Source organism: Lotus japonicus, chromosome 5, assembly GCF_012489685.1.
Source record: "Lotus japonicus ecotype B-129 chromosome 5, LjGifu_v1.2".
NCBI classification, from domain to species: Eukaryota; Viridiplantae; Streptophyta; class Magnoliopsida; order Fabales; family Fabaceae; genus Lotus; species Lotus japonicus.
In genome coordinates, this window is record NC_080045.1 from 18,177,504 (window position 1) to 18,202,730 (window position 25,227).

Genomic DNA, 25,227 nt, shown 5'->3' on the forward strand with positions numbered 1-25,227 from the left:
GCATGGGACCCATGAGATCCATGTGAAGCAATTCCAGAACCTTTGTCGTGGTCTGATGCTGGAGCATCTTGTGTGGCACCTTGGTTTGCTTACCAATCTGACATTCTCCACATAGCTTTCCTTCTCCCAAGCTCAAATTGGGCAATCCCCTTATTGCTTCATCTGCAAGAATCTTTTGCATGCTCCTGTAGTTGAGATGTCCTAGTCTTTGATGCCATACATTCACCTCATCTTCTTTAGTTAACAAACATCTGGAAACATGAGCTTTTTCTTCTGATGTCCACATATAACAGTTGTCTTTTGATTTGACTCCTCTCATCACAACTTTCTCATCATCAGTGGTCACAACACATTCTATCTTATTGAACTTCACATCATATCCTTGATCACACAGTTGACTTATGCTGATTAGGTTGGCTGTTAAACCATTCACAAGTAACACATTGTTCAAGTTAGGAGATTCTGTGCTAACAAGTTTTCCTACTCCCTTGATCTTTCCTTTAGCTCCATCTCCAAAAGTAACATAGTTGGTGGAGTGACTTCTGACGTCTTGCAAGAAGCTCTTGTTTCCTGTCATGTGCTTTGAGCAGCCACTATCAAAATACCAATCTTCCTTTGATGATGCTCTGAAGGACGTGTAGGCTACCTGACATCTGACTTCACCCTTGGGTTTCCATTGCTTCCTCATCTGAACAGGCTTTTTCTCGTGCATCTGAGGATAACCATATAACCTGTAACAGTAGGGCTTTATATGACCATTCTTACCACAGTAGTGACACTTCCAAGGTACAGTTTTGTCAAGCTTAAGCTGGGGTTTCACATGCAAAGGTACATATCGAGGCAATGAATCTGACAACTGATAATTTCTGGGCTTCTTGAATTCAGTTTGTTTTGCAGCAGACACAAATTTCTTTGAACCTTTCTGATTTCCTTTGTTTGCTGTTTTATAGTCAAAGTCAATTCCCTTCAGACTCCCTCCTTGCTTGCTAGTTTCTTTCAGAATTTCGTCAAGCATATCAGAACCACTGTTCAACATTCTAACAGATTTGTGAGTAGCTTCAAGCTTTCTTGTCAGAGTTGCCACTTCCTCTTGAAGTCCTGCATTAATCAACACTAGATTAGCCTTTTCAACAACATCAGCATTATTAAACTTACTTTGCCATTCCTCCAGATCTTCCTTCAGCTTTGTGCTGAGCTCTTTCAGCCTTTCATTCTGAGAGACAAGTTGATCTATCTCACTTTGCTTTTCTCTCACAAGTTTACATGCTTCTTCCCACTTGATGTGTAGCAGCTTGTAAGTCTCAGCCAATTCCTCATCTGTAATGTCCTCATCACTTGTATCAGACTCATAGATGGTTCCAGAGAAAGCATTGACTTTGTTTGCAGATATCTCCTCCTCATCTTCTGTGTCTTCATCTGACCAAGTTACCATCATACCTTTCTTCTGCTTCTTTAGATAGGTGGCGCATTCAGACCTGATATGACCATATCCTTCACATTCATGACACTGCACTCCTTTATTCTGACCAGATCTTTCTTCTTCTTTGGTCTTCCTCTGTGAATTAGAGAGCTTGAGTTTGTTATCGAACTTCACGTCCTGAACATTAGGCCTGGTTCTTTTGTCAATCTTTCTCAATGCTCTGTTGAATTTTCTTGCTAGCATGGCCAGAGCCTCAGAAAGATTTTCACCCTCACAATCTTCATCATCACCTTCATCAGTGTTTGACACAAAAGCAATACTCTTATTCTTCTTCTCAGATTTTCCACTAAGTTTCAACTCAAATGTCTGCAAAGAGCCAATAAGTTCATCAACCTTCATGTTCTCGATGTCTTGAGCCTCCTCAATTGCAGTGACTTTCATAGCAAACTTCTGAGGAAGAGATCTCAAGATCTTCCTTACAAGCTTCTCATCTGACATAGGTTCTCCCAAAGCAAATGATGCATTAGACAAGTCACGGACACGCATGTGGAATTCTGAAATAGTCTCTTCTTCAGTCATCATCAAATTTTCAAATTGAGTAGTGAGTATCTGAAGCCTTGACATCCTTACTCGAGTAGTTCCTTCATGTGCAGTTTTCAGAATTTCCCGAGCATCCTTTGCCACAGTACACGTATTGATCAGCCTAAACATATTCTTGTCAACTCCATTAAAGATAGCATTTAGAGTCTTTGAATTTCCAAGAGCAGCTTCATCTTCAACACTGGTCCATTCTTCTTCAGGTTTTTCCACAACAGTAGTAGAGGTACCTTCAACCTCAGCCTTAGTGGGGTGCTTCCAACCCCTGACAATAGCTTTCCAAGTCTTGTTGTCAATTGATTTGAGAAAGGCTGTCATGCGAACCTTCCAGTAGTCATAGTTAGTACCATCCAGAATGGGTGGCCTATTGACTGATCCTCCCTCCTTGTTATCCATGAGAACTTGAATAAAACTCCCTGGAGCTCACCCAACCAGAACAGGGTGCCTGCTCTGATGCCAATTGTAATTCAGGTTCCCTCTGATACGATCGTCCTGCACGATGCTGGGACAAGAGGTTCGACAACCGCTTAACAGTAAAACAAAACTTAACAACAGAAACAACAACACACAGTAATTGTTAACCCAGTTCAGTGAAAAACTTTCACCTACGTCTGGAGGGTTTGCACCCAAAGAAAGGAAATCCACTATCTCAAGATTCAGGAATTACAGACACTCATGAACAACTCAGTTCATAGTTCACTTCCTAATCTACCCAGTGTATTTCTACTTAGAATCTCAACCTAAGTATGAGAGCCCCTCTCACTTTCTCTCAATCACTGCCACAGTGATTGGTAAACACAATGAACAATCAGAGTTTGAACGTAATCAAACAACACAGAACCCTACTTTGCTTTATAGAATCAGTGAGCAAAGAGGATTCACAACTAACAAAGAACGAAGCACAATAACAAATCCTAAAACACTCGATCTCTCTCTCTCTCAGCTTCGGTCATTCACGTTTTAGGTCTTCATCCTTTTATAGACTTCAGCAGCGGTAGCATGGGCTTTAGGGTTGGCACGGGCTGAAGAAACAGATATCAGTAACAGCAATTCAAAAACACAATCTTGATAGATTCAGTTTCTTATTGCACAAGTAACGATAGAAACCAATCTTTTAGCAAAGATTGTTTCAACAAATAACAACTCCACAATTAAAACCCTTCTGGATAGCTACTTGCTCCTCAAGTAACTCAAAAACATATCTTCAGTAAATCTTCAGAGGGCCCACAGCATAAACACAAGCTGAGGACTGATGCCCTAGCTTCACGAGGTCAGATGCCACGGCATCTGCTTCGACAATCGGTTGTTTTGACAAAATGCATGGCAACATGTTCCAACAATAGGAATTAAGATTAAAACATCATAAGTCTTACAAAGAACCCAAAGCAAAAGGGGTTTAGCCAAACATGGCTATGAAATCCATACAAGAAGATAAAGATGAAACCAGAAACATAGGGCTTAGAGAAAGCTCCTGAAGCTCCAGAACTCAAACCCTCTCTTCTAACTTATGAAAATATGATAAAATGACAAAAGGTTCAAAGAGAAATGTCTAAAAACCAATTTATAGCCAAAACAGTCGAGTCTGGGCGCTCAGGCGCCAATTCAGAGCGCCTGAGCGCCAATTCCAGCCCAAAAACATGCTCTCTGGAGGTGTCTGGCGCCTAGGCGCCAATTCCCAGCGCCTAGGCGCTCAAGCTTCGCTGGAACAGACTTTTCAGCTCTTTGTAACTCCTCTTCAAGCCTCTTTAAGCCCTCTTTCAATTCCAAGCTTCTTGGCCTTCCTCATCCATTAGTTTCAGACCTGGTAACTTAGGCACAAAGTAAAAGAGATATCTAGAAGCTTCAAAGAGTTAATTAGCAAGTAGAACCTTCAATTAAAATAGAAAAGATATGCAAGTCCTCTAGCTAATCAAAATGCAAGAAAAGTCCCTATAAAACTACAAAATTACCAAAGCAAAGTAAAAACACAAATAAAGATAAAAATGCATGAGAATGCATGAAACACTACATGAGACTCAACAAAAAGACTCGAAACAAACTAGGAAATGACCCTAAAAACACTACTAAAATAGGGTCATCAGTCGTACATGCCTACAAGCAGGGATTGCGACTGGCGGGATTGGCTCAATCCCAGGTAGAGGCGCAACTTCATTTTAGGCTTCTAACGCTGTTGCAAAACGTCTCATTTGATGGGCCAATTGTTGGTTGTTGGCATTGGTGTTTTGGATCAGGGGATTGATAATCTCTCCCATTTGTCGAGATAACATGTTAACCATTTCGTGATGGCTATCGTTGTAAGACCCTAACCTTTACTATGTAATGTTTAAGTGGTTTATTCATTAAAAATGGTGTTTTTAGTGAAGTTTGCTTGAATTGCTTGTCTGTCCGTGATCTTGTGTGAAATTTTAGGAGGTCTTGACGACCTTATTTGGAGAAGCTTCCTTCATGAGATTTGTAGCTCTCTGAGATAGCTAAATGCTTCAATTGGTTTCGTATCAATCCGATGTCTGTAGCTCAAGATAATTGAATTTTATGACGAAAGGTCCTGCTGTACAGTACCTACGAATTTTACAAAAATCAGAAATTGTATTCTTAGGTTAAATCCTTTTGGTTAATGATTGATTGTGGGTTAAAGATCCAGTCAGAGGATGTGGGCTTAGGATTAATAGGAGAAGATCCTAATTGGGCTAGGAGTGTCATGGGCTTGAGGAAGGAGGGAAATTAGGGTTTGAAACCCTAATAACCCTTGTGGCTGGCGGCCACATATGTTGAATGGGGGGGAGTTTTATTTGTTCTAAGGATGATTATGGCTAATTAATGGATGATTAATTAAGTTGACTTTGTGCTTATGGGCTTGGGCTAGCTAGGAAGGAAAAAGGAAAAACAAAACAAAAACCCTAGCCCATTTGATGTGTGCCGCCGGTTTTGGTGCATGGAGAGGGGGGAAACCTTGTGCTTTTCTCACAAACTGAATTAGAAGCCTCACCAGAACACTTTCACGTGAAAGCTCAGCAAGGAAAAGTGAAGAAAGAAGAGAGAAAGAAAGAGAGAAACCGAGAGAGAAAGGGAGGAAACGAGAGAAAGAGTGAGAGATAGCGAGAGAGAAAGAGAGTGATCGAGTGGGAGAGAAGAGAAGGGACGTTGCAGCAGCTTGCTTGGACCTTTTTCAACACCAAAACCTTTCCCTTTCATCAAGAATCATCAAGGTAAGGGCTGGTCTAGGAAACGGGTAGTTGCTTAGGGTTTTTCTTTACCATGAAATTCATGAGAAAGTTGTGATATTGCATGTTTGTGTGTGAGATATGTGAAAGTGTATGTTGCTGCACCTTTGTGCTTGAAAAGCATGTTTATTGAGGATGCTTGGATTAGAGTTTTATCAGGTTGAATCAAAATAGGAACCCTAGACTTGATCATTCGTAAAGAAATATGAGGCCGAAGGGACGCTGTCAGATTTCTGTGCTGGACAGCGAACTTCGAGGTCCAATATCACCCAGTTGTAGCGTTTAAATGAAATATCAGTGAACTAACAAATTTTAGGATTTTTAATCACCTTTCCAGAAGTATAAAGAACATATTTTTTGGTTTAGTAATGAGTTCTGGAGAACGTTTTTAGTAACTGATGTACCTGCTGTTTTTCCTGTACTGGACAGAAAACTTCGTGGTCCAATATCACCTAGTTCTGATTTTCAAACGAAAATGCGGTGAACTAGAAAGTTGTAGGATTTTAAATTCTCTTTCCACATATTTGTAAAACGTAAAATTTGGATGTGAAATGAGTTCTGCAGAACATTTTTAGTGACTGTGGTTTCTGCTTTTTTTTTAGAAAACGACCGTGACCTTTAAATTCAGAAAAAACTTGTATCCATCTACTATTTAGTTGGTTGTCCTTTTGAATTCTGAACATCTTGCTCAATGGTACTATTTGATGTTTTGCTTGATTAATTTGGCATCGTTTATGTGTGGAAGGCATGTGAATATGATTATGAATATATATGATATACGAATATTGCCTGACTGAGGAACCATGGGTCGCCCACCTAGCCGTAATTCCCATTGGTGTTGTGAATATCTATTTTCGTTATGTTTATTATTTGTCGTTAAAGTTTTTAAGACTCTAGGACTGACTTTAGAGCCTTAAATACAAAGAGAATGAGATTATAATTCGCTTGCAAGTAAATGTGATTAATCGGTCATAGGTCTAGTGAAGACTATGGGTCATGAGAACGATGGTGCCGTTAGAGACAAATGGTAGCTTGCACGCGAGGGAGATTTTGTGGATCAGTGGATCCTCGTGATTTGGTTGACTGCGGTCACCGTGAGAATTGTGATTTGTGGATCATTGCGTATCCATGTGATTGTACATTTGCGGATGTATGTGATTGGCCAAGGTGTTTTGGTGGGTTGTGTGATGTGAGGATGCCCTAGTCTAAATTACTAACTGTCATAAAACTTAAATTTCATATGCGAATGATTATTGTGCTTTATGATATGGATTATGATTTTGTTGTTTGCGACCTGACCCTTGCACTACTTGTTTATGTGTTTATTTGGGGGGGGGGGGGGTAGTTGGTCGTGAAGATGACGGCGACGACTCATTCTGGGGAGCTGATACTACGTGACGAGCCACTACCAGATGACGACTATACTCCTTATGAAGAGGAAGAAGATAAAGGGGAAGGGGCCAAGGATATGGTTGGGTTGAGAGACATCCATTTTTCCTTTTGGGTTGAGAGTACCGAGTTTTGGAAGCATTGAACAATTACTTTATTTTAGTTGGGATATTTTAACTTGATGTAATTTACTTTGAATTTTTCTTCCGGATATTTATTTCATACTCTTTTCAATGATTAATAAAGTTTGAGGTTTACGTTGATGATTATTTCCGCAAGTTCGAAATGGTTAAGTTTCAAGAATTTTGTGAAATTGAACTTTTGTCACTAATTGAAGATTAATTAATTAAACGACGAAAATTCACGACGTTTTGGTTACTGTGTGACACTCGAGAATCGGGGCGTTACATTGTGGTATCAGAGCTCCGGTTGAAAAACCAGAGCACTAAGGGTTTTGGGCTTACGAGTTTCTGAACTCGTTGGTGTTTTGTTTTTTTTTTATAAAGGTGTTTTCAAAGTTTCCGCGGTGAGATTGGGTAGACTTGTTTGCTAAGATGTTTGCTTGGCTGTGAGAATGTCTGTGATTAGTATCATTGCCGTGATACTTGAGATTAAGTGTTTGACTCTATGTCAAGATATTTTGAGGAAGTTGATCTTGGATGAGGGTCATAAGAGTAGATTGAGTATTCATCCGAGAATGACGAAGATGTATCAAGACTTAAAACTTCATTTCTGGTGGCCTGGGATGAAGAAACGAGTAGTCGAGTATGTATCAACGTGTTTGACGTGTTAAAAGGCGAAGGTAGAAGCTAAGGATGAATCTTAGTGGAATGACATATGAATTCAAGAGATGAGATGTCAAGGGTACATAATTTTTGAGGTTGAAGTATTAGAAATTGAATCGATTGGATAGGACCTCAATTTATGTGACTATTGGATGATAGGGACTCATTGATCTTTCCAGTGGTTTTTCTAAATTTTCATCTTCGACATATTAATCCTAATCGACTTAATATTGAGGGCGGTGATATTCAGAATTATAGCTGGCAATGGACCATAATAAAAGGTTGATAGGAATTGATAGATGTTGGTCAAATCTGAGAGATGAGTTTTGTTAGGTATTTGATCCCTTTGTGAAGAAGTCGTAGTGCTAAGAAATGAATATTCATCAAAAAAAAATGTTGAAGAGTTAGAGGACATTATTGGTGCGAACTCGGTGAAGGTTTAGATTTTAAGTCCATAAATTCTTGTCCTAATTGTGTAGGACTTAAAGTTTGTTAGAATTGGATTGAGAGATTAAGAAGTTGATTGGTATGATAGTGATCAAGTTAGAGAAAGAAAGTTTTAGCATAAGTTGAATACATGAGAGTGTTGATATGGATTTCAGAGAAATGTGCTAGGATTACTAAGTGAGATTTACTAAGCTGGATTAAAACCTTAGGGGTTAAGATTGTCCTTGAAAGTTGAGAGACAGGTATGAATAAGAGATTTAATGGTTTTAGTTGTGACGATAGCAGTTGAACCTTTGAAGATTAAAATCTAGGGATCAAAAGTTGGGCTAAGTCCCTTGAGGCACAGTTTATGGATTGATCTTGAAGGGAATGAATTCTGAGTTATGCAGAGATTTCAGACTTAAAAATAAGCTATAATTTGACTTGTGGATAAGTGAAAGATTGATTTAAGGTCTGAATGAGGATAATTCCGAAACAAGAGATGATGTATGGATTCTTAGGTATTAAGATGATGATTAGGTCATAAACGGTTGATCAATTGGATTTGGATTTGGCGCCTAGTGCCCTAGTACGAGCGTGATATCTAGGTCTATTTGAAGATGATTGCTAGATATCTAAGGGTTGTTGTTGCCTTGTATGTCACCCTTGAGGTGAACTTGCATGACGTCTTCCAGGTTTTGGGATGCGTGCTGACGCTACTTGTAAGTTCGAAGAAAAGTGAGGGATTGAAAGGATGTTTTAATTAAGGGTTGTCGCTTACCAAAGATTGAGGTTGGAATGAACGCTCCAAGTGGGACATGCCTGACCACATCGAGACTTGGTGTCAGACTTGGTAAAATAAATAATATTTGGTATTATTTCATTTTGTGAATGGTTTGTGATTTATGTGTGTGATGTGATTTGGCGTGCTGAAGGCTCATTGTTGAGTCATAGAGGCGGGGGAGAACACTGACCGAGTCAATGTCTTCCTAACGTTTTGTGGTGTTTTGTGTGATTGTGTTACACTCCCGATTTTTCCTCACTTAGCAAAGATGGTGGATGGAACCATGAGCTAAGAAAGGATGGCGGATGGAGCTAGTGAACGGAGTGCGTCGATCGAGATGGTGGATGGAACCATCAAGGTCGATGAGATGGCGGATGGAGCCAAGGAACGGAGTGCGTCGATCAAGATGGTGGATGGAACCATCAAGGTCGATGAGATGGTGAATGGAACCATCGGTGAAGCAGGAATGGTGGATGAAACCATTGGTCAGACCGAGATGGTGGATGGAACCATCAGGAAAAGCGGGATTGGTGGATGGAACCGACGATCGTATATGGTGGATGGAACCATAGATCGGACAAACCAGATGGTGGATGGAACCGTCGAATGGACTAGGTGGTGGATGGAACTACCGAACGAGTGAATTGGTGGATGGAACCTTTGAGCTCGGTGTCCGGAAAGTTTGTTTTCCCGTGTCTGAGCTGTTGATGTTGCATCTGGATCACCTGGACGGGACGCCGACCAGCGTGTACCGGCATAAGCATAACACCTGTCTGACTTAAACTTTTGTTGTTTTGTGTGACTGCAGTGAGGCAGTTTGGGTCGTGTTCTAACGGAAGAGTTCCGTAGGGTCTACGACGAATGTCTAGGTTACAGACAGTAAAATGAGAGTTATTTGAACATCCTTACCAGTTATTTTTCTAGTTACCATATTTTGGATATTGAGCCTGATCAACTTGATATTGAAAAATGGTGATCGGAATGATAATTGGTGTTGGACTGTGACAGGAACGTTAAGGAGAGACAGTTTCCCTTTGTGAAAATGATGTGAAACTAGACCATTAGAGATGTCACGTGAAGACCAGAAAGATGAGACTAAGGACAATAACCTATGCATCGAGACGATTGAGAAATTTGTGGAGAGTATCAGAGTGCGCAATGAAAGCGTGGTGTGACTTCCTATAGTAGTTTCGAGGACAAAACTATTTTTAAGGAGGGTGGTATTGTAAGACCCTAACCTTTACTTTGTAATATTTAAGTGGTTTATTCATTAAAAATTGAGTTTTTAGTGAAGTTTGCTTGAATTGCTTGTCTGTCCGTGATCTTGTGTGAACTTTTATGAGGTCTTACCGACCTTATATGGAGAAGCTTCCTTCATGAGAGTTGTAGCTCTCTGAGTTAGCTAAATGCTCCAATTGGTTTCGTGTTAATCCCATGTCTGTAGCTTAAGATAATTGAATTTTAGTGACGAACGGTCCTGCTGTACAGTACCTACGAATTTTACAAAAATCAGAAATTGTATTCTTGGGTTAAATCCTTTTGGTTAATGATTGATTGTGGGTTAAAGATCCAGTCAGAGGATGTGGGCTTAGGATTAATGGGAGAAGATCCTAATTGGGCTAGGAGTGTCATGGGCTTGAGGAAGGAGGGAAATTAGGGTTTGAAACCCTAATAACCCTTGTGGCTGGCGGCCACATATGTTGAATGGGGGGGAGTTTTATTTGTTTTAAGGCTGATTATGGCTAATTAATGGATGATTAATTAAGTTTACTTTGTGCTTTTGGGCTTGGGCTAGCTCGGAAGAAAAAAGGAAAAACAAAACAAAAACCCTAGCCCATTTGATGTGTGCCGCCGGTTTTGGTGCATGGAGAGGGGGGAAACCTTGTGCTTTTCTCACAAGCTGAACTAGAAGCCTCACCAGAACACTTTCACGTGAAAGCTCAGCAAGGAAAAGTGAAGAAAGAAGAGAGAAAGAAAGAGAGAAACCGAGAGAGAATGGGAGGAAACGAGAGAAAGAGTGAGAGATAGAGAGAGAGAAAGAGAGTGATCGAGTGGGAGAGAAGAGAAGGGACGTTGACAGCAGCTTGCTTGGACCTTTTTCAACACCAAAACCTTTCCCTTTCATCAAGAATCATCAAGGTAAGGGCTGGTCTAGGAAACGGGTAGTTGCTTAGGGTTTTTCTTTACCATGAAATCCATGAGAAAGTTGTGATATTGCATGTTTGTGTGTGAGATATGTGAAAGTGTATGTTGCTGCACCTTTGTGCTTGAAAAGCATGTTTATTGAGGATCCTTGGCTTAGATTTTTATCAGGTTGAATCAAAATAGGAACCCTAGACTTGATCATTCGTAAAGAAATATGAGGCCGAAGGGACGCTGTCAGATTTCTGTGCTATACAGCGAACTTCGAGGTCCAATATCACCCAGTTTTAGCGTTCAAATGAAAATTTTGAGAACTAAGAAATTGTAGGATTTTTAATCACCTTTCCCGACGTATAAAGAACATAATTTTTGGTTTAGTTATGAGTTCTGGAGAACGTTTTTAGTAACTGATGTACCTGCTGTTTTTCCTGTACTGGACAGAAAATTTCGTGGTCCAATATCACCTAGTTCTGATTTTCAAACAAAAACGTGGTGTACTAGAAAGTTGTAGGATTTTAAATTCTCTTTCCAGATATTTGTAAAACGTAAATTTTGGATGTGAAATGAGTTATGTAGAACATTTTTAGTGACTGTGGTTTCTGCTGTTTTTTTTAGAAAACGACCGTGACCTTTAAATTCAGAAAAACTTGTATCCATCTGCTATTTAGTTGGTTGTCCTTTTGAATTCTGAACATCTTGCTCAATGGTACTATTTGATGTTTTGCTTGATTAATTTGGCATGGTTTATGTGTGGAAGGCATGTGAATATGATTATGAATATCTTTGATATACAAATATTGCCTGACTGAGGAACCATGGGTCGCTCACCTAGCCGTAATTCTCATTGGTGTTGTGAATATCTATTGTCGTTATGTTTATTATTTGTCGTTAAAGTTGATAAGACTCTAGGACTGACTTTAGAGCCTTAAATACAAAGAGAATGAGATTATAATTCGCTTGCAAGTAAATGTGATTAATCGGTCATAGGTCTAGTGAAGACTATGAGCCATGAGAACGATGGTGCCGTTAGAGACAAACGGTAGCTTGCACGCGAGGGAGATTTAGTGGATCAGTGGATCCTCGTGATTTGGTGGACTGCGGTCACCGTGAGAATTGTGATTTGTGGATCATTGCGTATCCATGTGATTGTACATCTGCGGATGTATGTGATTGGCCAAGGTGTTTTGGTGGGTTGTGTGATGTGAGGATGCGCTAGTCTAACTGACTAACTGTCATAAAACTTAAGTTTCATAAGCGAATGATTATTGTGCTTTATGATATGGATTATGATTTTGTTGTTTGCGACCTGACCCTTGCACTACTTGTTTATGTGTTTATTTGGGGGGGGGGGGGGTAGATGGTCGTGAAGATGACGGTGACGACTCATTCTTGGGAGCTGATACTACGTGACGAGCCACTACCAGATGACGACTATACTCCTGATGAAGAGGAAGAAGATAAAGAGGCTTCTGAATCCAAGACTCGTGCTTGATTCTGAGCTAAGCTCCCCCTGAATCTAATACTTAATATCAACGTTAGTAATATCTAGATTCTGAGCTAAATAATATAGGAGTTGTCAAGATACTATAAGTTCTCCCCCTTTTTGTCATAAGCAAAAAGAATGAAGGTGGAAAAATAGTAAGAGCATAAGACGAAATACTCCCCCTCAGAAGGAATACCAAGGGATACTTGGCTGCTGATTAGTGTATCTTCTGATGAGAGCAGAAGTGTGGTTCTGGTGTCATCTCCGTTCTAGACAAAATTTCATCTTCAGATACTTCAGAATGAGAAGCTAGGAACCTACTCTTCTTCTGATGACGCAAGTCAGAAGTTGTAGTAGCATCTTCTGATGTTGTTGCTTCTGGTTCGTCAAGTTCTGAGTCTTTGTTTCTTTCTGAAACGGTCATGCTCATCTCTGCAAGCTTTTTCAGCTAGCTTTGACTTGTCAGAGTCAAGCTTATCATTAATTCTAACATGAATAGCGTTCAGAATATCAACAGAGGGGTTCTTATCAAAAACCAATGATTCCTTGACCAAATCTTACTCTACTGATGCCTCCAAGAACAACTTCACCTTCAGGTTCAAGTTTTGGATCTTGGGACATATGTCTTTCTCCCGTCATGTGTTGCTTGCATCCACTGTCCAGGTTCCATGGTTGGAGTTTCGATGGACCTATTGAAGATATCTGCAACATATATAATCTTATCCCTAGGTACCCACTTTCTGGGTCCTTTCTTGTTAGTTAGCCCAGAAGTTCTGACAACTTTGGGTCTTTCAGCAGGATAATGGAAAGGAATTTGAGCATGATATTTTGACATAGAGAAAGTTCCTTTCTTAAGAGATGATGCAGCAACTTCAGAAGGTTTAGAATAGACAATGCCATATATTCCATTTTTGCTTACGCCATAGATCATTGAAGCCATTAAGCTTCTGTCTACGCTTTTAGCCAGGAATCTTTGAAAAGACTTTTCATACTTAGATTCATTTCTACAATCAGAGGCATCACAAGCAACTATATCTTCTAACTTAGCAATCTGGTTCTTAAGCACAGAGTTAGAATTTACCAAAGCATGATTATCATTTTTCAAATCAGAAATAATTTTCTCATGTTCAGAAGGAGTCTTGGAAACAACAGATAAGTCCTTTTTCAACTTTTTATGCTTAGACAATAAAGAGTTATACTTATCCATGATATCAGACAAAGCATGTTTCAGTTCAGAGGTAGAGAAAGAAGCGAATACCTCATTTTCATCGTCTGAGTTAGGATCTCCTTCTGATTCTGAGTCAGAGTCAACAGCTCCCTTTGACTCTGCTCCTTTGTCTTTGACAATAGCCATGAGTCCTTGAACTTCACCATCAGAGTCAACATCCTCTGACTCTGATTCATCAAAAGTCACCATCAGACTCTTCTTGGTCTTGAAATGCTTCTTTGACTTTTTGTCCTTTGATGAGCCTTTGAATATGCTCTGCCTGTGCTTCCAGATGCAGTTGAGCTTTCTGGATATCAGAGTCAGCTCATCTTCATCATAATCTTCAGAGGCTTCTTCAGATTCTTCTGCTTCTGCTTGGAGAGCCTTAGCCTTTTCAGATTTGGATTTCAAGGCTATAGACTTCTTCTTCTGATCCTGATGTTCAGCACGCTTTAGTTCATGACACTTCAGTATGCTTATGAGTTCTTCCAAACTCATCTGCTCAACATCTCTAGTTAGCTCCAAGGAAGTTATCAAAGGCATCCAGCTTTCAGGAAGACCTCTAAGGATCCTCATGACATGATCTGCAGTGGTGTAGCTATTGCTGAGGGGTCTTATTCCAGCAATAATCAACTGGAATCTGGAAAACATATCCTCAATGGATTCGTCAGGTTCCATTTGGAAGGATTCATATTTCTGGATCAAAGACAGTGCCTTTAATTCTTTCACTTTCTTGTTTCCTTCATGAGACATCTTCAAGGATTCAAAGATGCCCTTGGCGGAATCACGATCAGTAATTTTCTCATATTCTTCATATGAAATGGCACTTTGCAGAATAGCTCTTGATCGGTGATGATCTCTGAACTCCTTCTTTTGATCTTCACTCATCTTCTCCCTTGGGATCTTTACACCATGTTCATCGACAGGAGGGGTGTAGCCATCAACAACAAAATCCCAGAGATCAGGATCAAAGCCAAGAAAGAAGCTTTTGATTCTATCTTTCCAAAAATCAAATCTCTGACCATCAAAGATAGGTGGTCTTGCACTGTATTGATATTTGCTTGTAGTAGTGGTGGAATCCATGAGTTTTTCACACTGGCCCGGATCTACTGAACACTGTTAAGTGTGGTAATCAGAACTTGCGCTCTGATACCAATTGAAGGTGTGAAAAACGACTAGAAGGGGGGGTTGAATAGAGTTTTGAATATAAAAAACTTTCCCCTTTAGATTTAAAGTAAATCTTTTCGGTTTCTCTGAGATAGATGGTGCAGCGGATAAAGATAGAGAGAAGAGAGAAGCACACAAGTATTTTATCCTGGTTCACTTGATAAATCCCTCAAGCTAATCCAGTCCACCCGTTAAGGTGATTTCTTCCTGCTTAGAATGAAGGTAATCCACTAATCAGATAATTGTTACAACTGCACTTGAAACCTACAAGTGACTAACAATACACTGACTTAGCTCACACTAAGATTCACTGTCTTAGTCTTCTCTAGGATCCGATCAACCTTGATCTCCTAAAGGAATCACCACTAAGATTCACTCTCTTAGTCTTCTTAAGCATACTGACCTACCCGGTCCCTTAAGGAAAATCAAACAACTGTTTGAGGTTGGTGTTTACAAAGGTTTGCTTCTAAATAAGCTGAGTGTAAACTAAATAAGAACAGATGAAGAAAGTAGAGGCTTGAATCTTTTCTTGTATTGCAGCTCTTGATCTCTCTCTTAGCTTTCTTCTTTTCTTCAGCCTTTTATAGTCCAAGGTGCAAAGGATATTTCTGTTGAGAGAATATGACCGTTGGAGGGCATTTCTGGAACTTCCAGAACCTGCTGTGGCTGAACCTTGGTAGGTAGGCTTGTCAGAATAGTACACTGCTCTTGTACTTCTTGATAGAGACATTTGCCTTTAACCAATGACTTCTGATCAGAGTTATGCTTCGTGTTGGAACTTGTGAAGCTTGGTGATCAGAGTCAGAGGGATGCTTGGATCCTCTGACCTTCGTAACTTCTGCTTCTGGACCTTCAGAGCTTCTGGTCTTCAGATCTTCTGATCCTCAGATCTTCTGATCCTCTGATCTTCTGATCCTCTGATCCTCAGATCCTCTGATCCTCAGATCCTCTGATCCTCAGATCCTCTGATCTTCAGATCTTCTGATCTTCAGAACTTCTGACGAATATATCTTCTGGTGTCAGAATTAGAACCTGTTTGTCAAAACACTCAAGACAAACATTAGAGTATCATAGTTGTTCATCCACAAATAAATACTTGTTATCATCAAAACATAGAGTTGTACCACATGACCAAATCTTGATCTTACAATGGTTTGGTTGAGAGACATCCATTTTTCCTTTTGGGTCGAGAGTACCGAGTTTTGGAAGCATTGAACCATTACTTCATTTTAGTTGGGATATTTTAACTTGATGTAATTTACTTTGAATTTTTCTTCCGGATATTTATTTCATACTCTTTTCAATGATTAATAAAGTTTGAGGTTTACGTTGATGATTATTTCCGCAAGTTCGAAATGGTTAAGTTTCAAGAATTTTGTGAAATTGAACTTTTGTCACTAATTGAAGATTAATTAATTAAACGACGAAAATTCACGACGTTTTGGTTACTGTATGACACTCGAGAAATCGGGGCTTTACAATCGTCGACTTGCTGCCTAATAGCTTGAAGCGACCCCGAGTTCATGCCTGTGGGCAAGTACATTTGCGAACTTTGCCCCGTGGTAAAGCCAGGATGGCTTACGCGATTCGCTTAAAGGAAATGCATTCTCATAGAATGTCGAATAACTGCCCTGCAAGCCATGCATCAACGATGTGGGCATGCTAAAGGGCATATCCCTTGCGGGCGGAGGAAAATTTGACATAAATGAGGTTTGAGCCACATTGGCCGCTCCTCTCGTCACAGCTGGCAGCGTGACTGCCTGAACCGTCGTGGAAATAGGCATTTCCGCCGCGGCAGACATCGCTACACCTTGAGGTGGCGCCGTGATGCCAGAGCTCGTTCCATGAGGTAATTCCTCATCATTGTTACTGCTGCTTCCACCGAGACTGTTCTGATTCACCACATTGGATCCCTGGGGGGAGGTTCTACCTCGACTGTTCGCCACACTTACAGTTGTACCACTTCTCAAGTGCATAAAACCAACTCACGCAAGCAAAGAACAAGTAGCAAGTAACATGCAATAAACACAACACACAAAACACTTCTGTAAAACTTAGTTTTCACAAAAATGGTCCCACTGGGCGTGCCAATTTGTTTACAGTGATATTTAGTAAACAAACATCTTCCAAACTCGATTGGAAAAAGTTTAAGAATTTTGCGAATTAAGGGTTCTTTTGGGAAAACGTCTTGCCAAAGCGTTATGTGCAAAATAAGGTTTTCTCGAAAACCGTGGGCCAAAGAGTTGATTCAGTAATTCAAGATGCAAAGAACAATTGAAGGTGCATAAAAGTAAATTTCATTAAGTAAAAACAAAGTACACAATTCGAAAAGCTGCAATTACATTAAACAAGCAGAGAAAATCGACAGGAAATCCAAAGAGAATAACAACAAATTCGAAAGTGTTTAAGTGCAGGAATTGTAAATGGCTGGTTCTGCAACATACTCCTCCATGATCACGTTAGGATCGTTGAGTCTCTTTGATGCGGACATGTGAGCTTTTTAGTGAGTTTGAGAGTTGAGTTGGGAACCCCTTTTTTTTGAATGAGTGCTCTTCTATTTATAGTGCTCCATGGTCTCACACGTTCTTGGCGGTTTTTTCCTCTCGATGGATGAGTTAGTGGGTCTGGTTTCCCCACGATCTGATGCTTGTTCCGGAGGTTCCATGCGTAGTGGGGAGGGGGGTGTGCTTCAACCGCTTGTCTGCCACGTAGGGCTTCTGCAAGTGACCAAACGCTCCTCAAACCGTTTTCGTTATGGCCCGATCGTGGGTTACGAGCACGTGCCCAATTGACCCGTTTTCACAGCAACCACTTCCAACGTATCTCTTGTCGAGTTCTGCCAGCAACATGACTTACCGTTTCTCCTGATTTCCCTGGCTTCATTCTTCAACAAGCCCATGTGATTTTGGGCCAACACCATAACAGGTTCAAGAATTGCCCATTCAATACTTAAGCCTTGCAGTGAGTTTGGGCATACCCACTCTAAATTGGCCAACCTCATTATCCTATACCACAACACTTTCACTCTTGGGCATAACACAAAGAAATGGGCATTTGTTTCTTCCCCCAAATTGTAGAAGCAGCACAGCCAGCCATTCCCCACTTGCACCACTCTTTTCCGCAGATTTTGGTTAGAGGAAAACTTGTTATGGAAAGCTTGCCAGAACAAGAGACTAACCTTTTGCGGAATGCTTTTCGAGAACTCAACACTGACCTCTAGCTCCTCCTCATAAATCTACTCCTCCACCTAGATGCACAGTCCTTTAACACTGTAGAAACCATTATTATTCCCACACCAAATCAAATAGTCCTTTTCTTGAACTGCAAGGCACCTCGAGTTTATTAGTGCCATGAAATTGTTGAAAATTTCGACCTCCTACCCAAAGAACAGCCTCTTGAAAGGGATATCCGACACCCATTTGCCCTTCACAAAGAGCCCAACTTCATTAAGCCAAGCTGATTTATTAGTACAGTTTGCAAAAATCCTTGGAAACAGGACACTTAGCGGCTTTACATCTGCCCACGGGTCAGCCTAGAAACAAATGTTTGTCCCATTACCCACTCCACAAAATAACTAGTCTTTGAATCCCTTAGCTATGACAGAATCTTCTTTCGAGACCTCGACAATATCTCTCATCACCTTCGATCAAGAGCCTCGATTTTCCATAGCCTCATGAAGTAGCAGCCTTTTACTTCCCAGGTTATATTTTGCAACTAAGACTTTCCTCCAAAGACTAATGTTTTCCAAACTAAACCTCCACGCCCATTTGAGTAGTAAAGCTTTATTCTTCCATTCTATGTGACCAAAACCCAAACCTCCTATCTCCTTTGATTTACATACTAGCTCCCATTGTATCCACGTTACCTTCCTCCCTCTTTCTTCCCTACCCCACAAGAACATCATATACACCTTTTCTACTTCAGCAATGACTCCCTTGGGAGCTCTAAAAACAGTCATCCAAAACACAGGGATCCCATTTAGCCCAGCCTTGAGTAGTACTAGCCTCCCACTCAATGACATAAATTTAGAATTGTAGGATCGCCACTTCTTCCTCAACTTGTCTAGCATTGGAGCCCCAAAGGCTAGCCTGCGAGGATTACCCCCAAGGAGGGCTCCAAGGTAAGTTAGTGGAAGTTTGCCCACCGACCACCCAAACGGTAGAGCAGCATTTCCATCCTCTGAATCTTCCATGTTACACCCTATAAGCACAGATTTTGACATGTTTAACTTGAGCCTCGATGCGTACATAAAAGCAAATAGTGCATGACATAACTAAGATGCAAATAAGTAACACAAGAAAGGGGGGTTTGAATTCTGTACTTGAAATTTACATTTTAAAACTTTGGTTTATGAAAAGAATATAAGTTCTTTTAAGAAAACGTTAAGTATGACTTTTCGTAAACTGTTTAGTGCAGCGGAAATAAGTTAGTAAAGCAGAACGATCAGCACACAGAGATTTGTACTGGTTCACCCTAAACGATTGAGCTACGTCTAGTACTTAGCCACCACCAAGATTTTCACTAGCAAGTATCAATGACTTCTCCAATACAAGTATTCAACAAGACTTCTCCCACAAGTATTATCACGGACTTCTCCAAGTATTCTACAGGACTCCTCCTACAAGTATTAATCAGGACTTCTCCAATAATCTTACAAAGATTTAATCACTCTACAGAATTTCTCCTCGTTCAAGAGTAGTGGTAGAGAATTTATGGTACTGGAACTCTAAGTGTTTGAGTTCAGATCTGACTTTGAATCACTTAAGAGTTCTGAAACTAAATGAGAAGAAAATAAAATGATTTGACTCGTTTAAGGTACGAGGTTCTCTCTTTCACTTGCAGAAGTAAAGGCTTGTGTTTAACTCTTAGAAACTTTCTGCTTGAGCTTTGAATGCTTTTGAGAAGATTGGAATAAATGCTTGAGTTCTTGTTCTTTCAGAATTAATTCTCTTAGTCTTCAATCTTCAAGAGTGCCTTATATACTCGCTTGCTAGTGTTGTAGCTTTTATGAGACAAAATCCAACCGTTGCTCTAGCCGTTGTGAAATGAGATCAAACCGTTGATTCAAATGACTTTGGTTGGTAGCTCCATTTAATGCGAGCTCAGAAGTAAGTCTGTCCTTTAGTCGTAAAGATGATGTTTGTCCGCTAGTAGGTGGTGATAGACTTGGGCTACTTTTCAAACATGAGATGTAAGGCCCAAGTTTTAACGCTTTGGATAAGTGAATAAAATAAAAGAGTTATTTGATTAAGATAAATTCGGGAAGGAAAAAGGTTCAGGAAAAGTCCAAGAATTTATCGAAAAACCGATAAGAGTTATAGCACGACTAACATACGCTTAATCCTAGGTCAAAGGTATTAGTGAATAGTTAATTTACGCTTTAGGACACGATGGAAACTAATTCCAAAAATCCTCAGAGAAATGTTAGAACTTCTCTTTTCCGTCCTTAAACAATCATTTCGATGCAAAATCCTGGAAAGTACGAACGTCAAATTCCAATTCTCGGAAGTTTGCCGAAACGGAATCCCTGATAGTTCGAGAAACCTAAGATCGACAGACGATGAAGACTTTTTCTATTCGGAGCTGCAAAAGAAGATTCCACCCGCGTTCTCCTATTTCTTTTGTTAATCTCAATCTTTCCTCAGAAGGAAGTTTTCTCATCCGACGATCACTGCAAAAAGTAGTTTTTCGGGATAATCCGACTTACACCGACTTATGCCGATTTTGGATCTTTTGGTTTAATTCCAAGAATCCTGTTTTGAGTTCTGGAATTCTGTCGCCAGAACCTATCTTAGAATGCGCAGAGGAACGCGCAGGAAAAATCGGAATCGCAAAAAAATCATTTTTCCGTTTTTTCCAAAACCTATAAATAGCTTGAAAATTAGATTTTTTTTTGAAAAAATACCCATTTCCCCTCCCCAAACCCGCGAGCATCAAGAGAGAGAGAGAGATCCGGATCTTCGTCGTTTCTTGCCCGTTTGCTTCACCGATCGTCACTAATCGAAGACCTCGAGGTAGGTAAACTATACTCTCCTTCGAATCGTTGTTTCTGTCCACTTCTCCTACGACTTTCTGAGTTCAAAATTTTGAGGTTTTTGAAAAACTGTTCAAATCAGCTGATTTCGGCGTCTAAACTTCTTCCCTGCATGCTCCTGAGCGTGTTCTGCGGATTAGATTTTGTCGAATGTCGACGAAATGCCGCCGGGATCAATTTCTGTTGGAAAAACCCATTTCTCCGCAACCTTTACGCTCTAATCTATCTACTTGGCTTAGTGCTAGTAGGATTTGTCGTCATAAACGTCGTTGTGAACGTCCTCATCCAATTTGTTTTTCAAAAATCCAATTTTGAAAATTCTGAGCTAAAAATAATGACCAAACTACCCCTATATCAGTTTTCGATCCGAAAATTTTTCCGAGCCTAGAACCGTCTTAGTTACGGCTTATGTTAACCTAGGAACCAAGTTTGATCGAAGAAAAATCGACCCTCCCAATTAAAGGAAGTGGCCGAGAGCTATATCAAGGGGGGGGGAGAATCCGATTTTTCGAAAACTTGTCTTAACGCGTTAGATTGTCGTACCACGGAGGTAGTGGTGTACCGTGTAACCCTAGGACTCTTTGATTGCTGAGTTTCTGACTCTTGGTGTTGATTTCTGTGATTTTTGCTTAAGGTTCGTTTGAGGAGATTCCCAGAGATCAAGGAGAAGAGCTTGAGGAACATTTTGAGGAAGAAGCTGGAAGACCCACCAGTGAGGGCTACTCTCTGAATTACTAGATAATGCTTTAGGTGTCGACAAGTTCGACTTGATTTATGTGTTATGCACTTAATTGCTAAATGTCTGAATTGTTTTCTGAGGCTTCGGCCGAACTTGTTGAGTACTTGATGCCATGATATTGTGTGTTAAATGATTCACATGCTATGTGCTACATGGTTAACTTAGGATGTGTTGGAATATGCTGTTTATGCCTATTGGTTGAGCTGTTTCATTGATGCTATTCCACTCGTGCCTATAGTTCTGGAAAGTGAGGATTGCGGGCAAGTCATGCCGAATTTTTATGAGATTTTGAGAGAGTTTTAAAGGACGAACGGAGTTCGGACCTTGTTATGTTTTAATGGATCGAGACCTTCTCAAGGAATTAATTGGGATTATGGGATCCCTGAAAACTCATAGGAAGTATCATAAGACTAAACGAAATCTATTTTCTCAAAGAAAATCCATAAGACATTAATCAATCTCTAAACCCCTTGAACAATGATAACAACTTTAGATAAGAGCTTAGAGCTTGAATATTAGTCTTGAGGATATGAGAAGTGTCGTCGAGTCCAAGTTTTGAGGAACTTACAAGTTTTCGAGTATGTTGATACTCTTTTGCTCGATGAGCAGGTTAATGTTTGGCTATCTAAAGTTTAGCCGGAAACTATGAGTTTCCAAGTACTTCGGTACCTTTTCGCTCAAAGAGCAGTTTATTGATTGGCTATCTAAAGTTTAGCCGGGAACCATGAGTTCCAAAGTACATTCTTCTTCTTTTGATTAATTCATTTTGTCGCAGAATCGACGTTTGCCTTAGGGTAGGCTTTTTAGAGACAATAAGTTATTTAGAACACGTGGCGACGTGTCGAGTGAGGTCGGAGACGTTGTTTGGCTAATCACTTGCATTCATGCACTCATTTTGAGGTTAATACACGGCGTGATACCGGACCTCGGTGGATTCCAAAATGGTCATAAGACCCGGATTTCCATATTTAGGACACTACGGTGGTCCTCAGTAGCAGACGGAATGGCAGACCTACGGGTTCACTGCTGATCTGACTACTTTTGTGCGGTGTAAGAGACACGCGAGCAGGAAGGTACCCACCGTGGCTGGTGTTAGGGCCGCCTCGTTGATGTCCATCCTTCTTCCGGAATGCATTTTGTTACCCAGCATTGCATTTCATGCAACATACATGCTGACTTAGTTGCTGAGTGTGATTGGTAACTGTTTATCCTATTTTTGAGGCATGCTACTTGTTTTTATGGTTCTTTATATTCATTGTGATACATGCAACCTTAGGAAGCTATCCCAAAACTTATAAGCCTGGGAGGCAAGTATTTATTATCCTATAATTATATCTGGTTTTATTAATTATATAATTCTTTGGAGTTGACCCTCGCGTCTGCTGTGTGTGTTTGGGCGGACTACGCCATTTGTCAGATGAGTATGGGGGATTGGTTTACCATGGTCAGCCCATCGGGGGGGACCAGGTACGAGATGCTTGATCAAGACGACCCAGGTGCATGGGTGGTCGATCCCGAGGGCCACCGTGCGACCTACACCGGTCGGGTCATGGAGGACCGTGTCGACCGATTCGGACGCTTGACGGAAGGGGTGATGAGGAGGCACATAGTGAGCTTCAACCTGCCTCCAGGAGTACACTGTGGACCCGGCTTGGGAGGACCTCCACCGCCACCATCCCCTTCGGATGATGAGGACCCCTCTGAGGAGGTGCCAGTAGGTGGGGCTTCGACGGAGTCTAGTCCGTCTACTGCTGCTGCTGTCGTCGCGGATCTCGTTCCGGGCCCCGAGCCCGAGAGGCCAGTGCAGGAGCGCATTAGGGTGGACAGAGAGGGCAGTGTTGAGTATGTCGACTTAGTCGTCCTGGATGCAGATTCGGATGACGACCGCGCTAGCATGTAGGATCGAGTGCTAGTGTGGGCTCCTCGGGTAGGGATTAGTGTAGGAGTAGCGTCGATGCTCTGACCGTCATGCTTCAGTTTGGGGACAGGGTAGTTTCCTACCGGTAGCTTTTTGTGTGGTTTCCTATGGAGATCACAGAGAGCTGGTTGGATTTAGGGGGTCTTTTCTTAGGCCGCTGGGCCAACTTATTCTCAGTTTTTGAGGTTTAGTGTTGCGGACACAGTATTTTTACCTTGGACTGTACATATTGCCTTCGGGCGTTACTCTCTTTCTGTCACCCGTCACTGGAGGTTACTCGTGACGTGGTTGTATTTAGCGAGGCATGCATATATAGTTGTATAGTAGTTTCTTTTATCTTTTGTTGGGGAGTTTATTGCTTTCTGTCTTTAGTTATATTGTCGAAAAAAAATAATTCACGTTTTTCCGCTTAAGTATTTTCTTTTGGTTACTAAAGTGACGCCACCGAAATCGGGGTGTTACATGAGACAATTGGGAAATATGATGTTGACGGCTTGTACTTTTCCCTTGTTGGTCAGCTTGCCTTTAGCTGAAGTAAACTAGTTTTCACGTGATCTAATTTGAATATAAGTCAATTGGTTTCCTTTTGATTTGAATGTTGGGCAGCTGGTCACAATCGAACTTTAACTTTGGCGCTCAAAATTTGTCTTCAATAAATCTGACTGATGATGTGGCATTGGACGTTCAGAGACTTGAATCTTGAGTGAGAGTCAGTTTGGTTCCCAAACTGTTTTGTAACTTATGAAGCTTTACTTTTTGAGATGGTAGAACATTGAAGCATATCACATTACTTGAGTTTCTCCTGAAATTCAAATGCTATAGTGAGTTCAATTTTCAATGAGACTTTTATAAAATTGTTATAATCAAAATAAGATTTTAAAAACGTTATGATGCGTTTGAACTTAACAATAACAATTCCAATTGGTGCTCATCTTTTTCACAAAACAAGAGGGTCGCAAATTGTAGATGGTTCAAAGTTAATCCTCCTCCAAAGTTAACCCCGCTGAAAAGATTACCTTCCAAGTCTCCCAGGAGTTGGTTTAACATGGTGGATAGCCCATTAACACATATGTTGAAAATAATAGAAGAAAGCGGATCTCCTTGTCTTAAGCCTTTCTCAATGTCAAAGAATTCAAGGGAGATCCATTGACCAACACCTCTAGTGAAGCTGTTGTGATACAACTCTTAATCCAAGTAATCCATTTGGCTCCAAAATTCATTTCCTCCAGCAGGTTCAGCAAGAACTTCCATTCAATCGAGTCGTAAGCTTTGGCAAAATCCAATTTAAGGAGAAATCCCCCACCTTTTCTCTTCTGAAGAAGATCCACCACTTCAGACGCCACCAAGATGAAATACGCTATTTGCCTCCTGGGCGTGAAAGCGAACTAATGTACGGTAAGAAACCTGGGCAAAAATTTATGCAGTCGTCTCGTAAGAACCTTTGCTAACAGCTTGTAGACGCTGTCAATCAGACTTATGGGCCTAAAGTACACCACCTCTATCAGGAAACTAACTTTGGGAATCAGAGATATGAATCTTGCGTTAAGACCTCAAACTAGCTTACCATTCATATGGAACTCTTCAAAGAACTTGCAAATATCCCTTTTGATCATCGGCCAGAAATGCTTGAAGAACGTAAGGTTGAACCCGTCGGGGCCCGGGGCCTTATTCCCATCACATGACCTGATTGCATCCCAAATTTCCTCTTCCGAGAAATGTAACACTCCGATTTCGGTGGCGTCCCTTTAGTAACCAACAATAAACTTAATGCGGAAAAAACGTGAATATTTTTTTTTGATAATAACTAAGACAAGACTGAATTAAATAAAACCCAAATGCGAAAAGCAATAGAACTAATATACAATATATAAACAGCCCCCGCTGTAAGTAACAACCTCGTCACGAGTAAACCTCC

The 25,227-nt window shown here is 40.7% G+C and overlaps 1 long non-coding RNA gene across 3 annotated transcripts in view; it reads left to right on the forward strand.

Moving 5' to 3' along the window:
- LOC130721260 (uncharacterized) overlaps positions 1-23,608 on the forward strand; it is a 42,078-nt gene extending 18,470 nt beyond the window's left edge. The window contains exon 4 of one of the 3 annotated variants that reach the window (XR_009013367.1): positions 22,812-23,608. This is a non-coding gene — a long non-coding RNA (uncharacterized LOC130721260). Of the gene's footprint in view, positions 1-6,583; positions 6,891-22,811 lie in introns of those variants that run through there. The other 2 variants (XR_009013368.1, XR_009013369.1) reach the window with 2 other exon arrangements.
- Positions 23,609-25,227: the final 1,619 nt, after the last annotated feature.